Below are 4801 nucleotides of genomic sequence, written 5' to 3' on the forward strand. Positions count from 1 at the left end.
TCTGGGCACCAGGTCCGCTAGAAATTTCCAGCCTCTGTGAAAGAGTGAATTCACCCCCTAGATGCTGTATGAAGAGGACAGACCCAGTGATCATAGTCGAATTCACTTAGGCTCAGGGTGAGTTCTGCCTTAGCGGTCCCTGAAATAATTCTCCTATTCTCACCCGTCCCTGAGTGTAAAAAGGTTGAAAACTACTCTGTTAGCCGGTTCCTTTATTATAGTTGTTGTTCAGAAACAAAAAGCAAAGTGGAGATTTTTAAATGTCTGTTCTCCTCCCTCAACTTTAATTCTCCTTAAGAGCTCATTTAGAAAGACCTATTTTTATACCGCTCCATTCGACCCCCTGGTCCCAGGAGTTTCTCCTCAGTTTGTCTTTGGGGACTAACCTGCCCTGGAGACAGCCAGAAGAGTCCCCAGCCGCTGATAAATCTCTGCTCAGAGTGTGTCTTTTGCCCCCGGCGGCAGTCATTGAAAAAGTGACTTTGCCCAATTTTCTTTCTGCTCCTCCCTCTCCGGGACTGCCGCGCGCACCCCTAACGCCGCTCCCTGCGAGCCCCTGGCCGGCCGCGCGTCTGTCCCCGTCGCGGGAAAGCAGTGGCGGAGCCGCTCACCTCCGCGCAGGTGACCCGTGGGCTCGGGCGCGCGCAGCGTCCGCCGCTCAGCAGCCTGGGTCGCGGGACCTGGCGGAGCCGAGGGTACGGAGGCGGGGCTGGAGTGGGGTGACGTCGACTTGTGTGTCTGGGGGCGTCACCGGGGCCCGCGGCACTAGGATGGGTAACGCGCGACCCTCCCGCTCTCGGTCGCTGACAGCGTGCTGTCCGAGGATTGCTGCCGCCGCGTTTCCATGATTTCCAGTTCCCGGGATTTCTCCGGACGGGGCGGCGGGGTCACGGCAGTGACAGTGGTGGCGCGTCCATGCCCAGGGCGTCCTCCTCCACCTGTTGACAGACGGGTCTTTGGGTGCAAGGTGTGCTTTAATCACCACGCGCTGTCCTCCCTGAAATGGCTCCTAGTTCTGTGGCTCCCTGAAGTGTTTTATTGCATTTATTGGGATGACATTGGTCAATAAGCTCTATAGGTTTCAGATATACAAGTCTGTAAGACATCGTCTGTATGTGGTACTGTGTGCTCACCACCGCAAGTCAAGCTTCCTTCCATCACCATTTACTCGCCTTCCCCCTCTTCTGCCTCCTCCCACCCTCCCCTCAGGTAATCACCACACTTGCCGATGTCCATGAGGTTTGTTTTGCTTTGTTTTATTTTTGCTTAACCCCTTCATTCTTTTCAGGGAGCCCCCAACCCCCTCCTCTCTGACAGCCGTGAGTCTGTTCTGCGTGTCTCCCAGTTTCTGTTTTGTCTATCATTTGTCTATCATTCTTAAGGTGCCACGTGTCAGTGAAATCACATAGAATTTGTTTTTCTCTAACTTATTTCACTTAGCCTCACACTCTCTAGATCCATCCATGCTGTCACAGATGCTAAGATTTCATTCTTTTTTTCTTTTTTTTATTTTAATGAAAGGAAGGGAGATAAGGATTTTATTCTTTCTATGGCCAAGTAATATTCCATTGCATGTATACATATGTACCACTTTTTTTATCCACTCGTCTATTGAAGGGTATTTGGGTTGCTCCTGTAGTTTGGTTATTATAAATAATGCTGCAATGAACATAGGGGTGCATGTATGCTTTTCAATTAGTGTTTTGGATTTCTTCAGGTAAATTCCTAGAAATGAAATCACTGGATCATGAGGCAGTTATATTTTTAACTTTGTGTGTGTGTGTGTGTGTGTTTTTCTGAAGTTAGAAATGGGGAGGCAGAGACAGACTCCCTCATGCACTGGACCAGGATCCACCCGGCATGCCCACCAGGGGGTGATGCTCTGCCCATCTGGGCTGTTGCTCCCTTGCAACCGAACCCATTCTAGCACCTGAGGCGGAGGCCATGGAGCCGTCCTCTGCGCCCGGGCCAACTTTGCTCCAGTGGAACCTTGGCTGCAGGAAGGGAAAAGAGAGACAAAGAGAAAGGAGAGGGGAGGGGTGGAGAAGCAGATGGGCACTTCTGTGTGCCCTGGCTGGAAATTGAACCCGGGACTTCCACACACCAGGCCGATGCTCTACCACTAAGCCAGCTGGCCAGGGCCTATTACCTTTTTATGGAAACTGTTTCCTACAGTAACTGCATCAGTCTGGATTCCCACCAACAATTCACACAGGTTCCCTTTTCTCCACACCCTCATCAGCAATTGTTGTTTGTGGATTTGTTAATGATAGCCATTGTGATAGTTGTGAGGTAATAGTGTGGTTTTCATTCGCATATCTGTGACTAAGTGACGTTGAGCATCTTTTCATAGGTCTACTGGTCATCTGTATTCCTTTTTGGAAAAGTGTCTATTCAGATCCTTTGCCCATTTTTTAATTGAGTGGTTTGGGTTTTTGTTTGTTTGGTGTTGAGCTTTGTAAATTCTTTATAAGTTCCCTGAATTTCTTTCTGAAGGCAGAGAACTAGCGAAGAAAACCTGTGATACCTGCTGGTTTTTTTCTGTCTGGCCCAACCGGAGAAGCCTCTCTTGGGAAAGAGGTTATCAGAGAACTGGGTAGAATATGTTTCCGTTTGGGTTGCATTTCTCTCCCATACCCCCCCTCACCCCCCCCAGCCCCGTCCATGAAGATGGCCTCCAGGAGCTCCCCTAGCACCTCAGTCCTTGTGCCCTTGCAGACAGGGCTCCCCATACACTGAATTAATACACAGTGCCTCGTAACACTGAATTAATAGCATTAAAATGACCCTTCACTCCCTCTAGTTACATCCTATTTAAGCTTTTGCTGAGAATCTGGAAGGAATGTTTTAGGGCGGCGGTTCTCAGGGGGTGGTCCTGGGACCAGCAGCATCAGCCTGGCTCTGGACTTTGTTAGAAATGCAAATGCTCTGGCTCCATCCCAGACCCACCGAATCAGAAATTGCAGGGGTGGTTTAGGGGTCTGTGTGCTCGTAAGCCTTCCGGATGGTTCCCAGCAGCTACATTTTGAGAATTGCTGGTTTAGGGGGAAAACTTCTTATAATGAAATAGCCCGTGGTGGGATTCAGCCAGTTTGCACCAATTCGGCAGAACCAATACCTAATTTTTTGTTGAGTTCAGAAAACTGGTACTTACAATGGCACTTGTCATCAGGGTTCTCTCTAAGGTGGGCGCCTGGGCAGCTGCCCAGTGTGGAAATCACAAATTTACATCCCTTGCTTTTTTTTTTTTACGTTCATCTGCACAACCTCGTATTCTAAGCGCCTATCGTCATGGTCATTCCGTCCATGGGGGAAAAACATTGCAAGTGAGGACGCCAATCAAGAAGCAATATGGAAATATCTTAAATAACAGTTTTATTGTTTTTTGTCAGGTATTATTTAATATTTTTTCATTAATATTTTTAAACGTTTTATAATCTAGTTTTGTATACCTCTTTTATTGTTCTTATTTAAGTATTAAATACATAAAATAATAAACCACCTTTTGGAATATCTTTTTTTTCATACTTAAATGGTCATTAGGGCAGAGAACCGGTTTTTAAATTATTTGAATTCCACCACTGAAAGCAGGCTTTCCTCTGTGACAAGAGTATTATAAGCATTTTATACATACCAACTCATTTAAACCCTATTCTACCTCCAAAAAACCTAAAAGAAGGATAGTCATGCCGTCTTCATTTTACAGGTGAAACACATAAAGGTATGTTAGTGACCCCAGGTCACCGAAGCTTGTAGGTCAGGAAGCCAGTGTGATTCAAACCTGGGCAGCTCAGCTCTCCAATCTGGACAGTTGCCCACAGAGCTGTGTGGCTGCCTCACATCGGAGTCCCATCCTCAGCATCCAAGTGATTTATAGTTAATAATACGCAGGTTGGTGATGCAAGTAGAATCGCACAATCAGTGACTCAGCTTCCAGGTCACCTAGAAGCACGTGGGATAAGAACACTCTCTTTAGCTCTGCAGAGCTGACTTGGTTTTAAGTCAAAAATTTACATGTGATACCCAAACTTGGACGCTTGCTCTGGAAATATGACATATTTGTGGAGTCTTCAGAATCCAGTTTTTCGTTCACAGCTCTTTGGCAACTGACCTCCTGGTTCATGTTCTTTAGTCAATTTCTAACCAAGACTCCTGCGACCTCAGAGTCCTGCGAGAATGAGACCCAGAAAGACATCTGTGACCTGTTATACTTCTTGTTTTCTCAGGAGTGTTACCCAGGGTCTTTTTGTCCCCTGTCAGTTGAAAAAAAAAATCCTCTTAGAATTTTTTGCTTGTTTTAAGACTTTTTATGAGGATCATTCTACAACTGCTTTGTGCCAAAGCACTTCTCCTTGTTTCCTACTTACTGTCTTTTTTTTTTTTTTTTTTTCCTTTTCCATTTTTCTGAAGCTGGAAACAGGGAGAGACAGTCAGACAGACTCCCGCATGCGCCCGACCGGGATCCACCCGGCACGCCCACCAGGGGCGATGCTCTGCCCACCAGGGGGGCGTTGCTCTGCCCATCCTGGGCGTCGCCATCTTGCGACCAGAGCCACTCTAGCGCCTGAGGCAGAGGCCACAGAGCCATCCCCAGCGCCCGGGCCATCTTTGCTCCAATGGAGCCTTGGCTGCGGGAGGGGAAGAGAGAGACAGAGAGGAAAGCGCGGCGGAGGGGTGGAGAAGCAAATGGACGCTTCTCCTGTGTGCCCTGGCCGGGAATCGAACCCGGGTCCTCCGCACGCTAGGCCGACGCTCTACCGCTGAGCCAACCGGCCAGGGCTCCTACTTACTGTCTTACTGT

The sequence above is a fragment of the Saccopteryx bilineata genome, chromosome 8 (assembly GCF_036850765.1).
Source record: "Saccopteryx bilineata isolate mSacBil1 chromosome 8, mSacBil1_pri_phased_curated, whole genome shotgun sequence".
Classification (NCBI taxonomy): Eukaryota; Metazoa; Chordata; class Mammalia; order Chiroptera; family Emballonuridae; genus Saccopteryx; species Saccopteryx bilineata.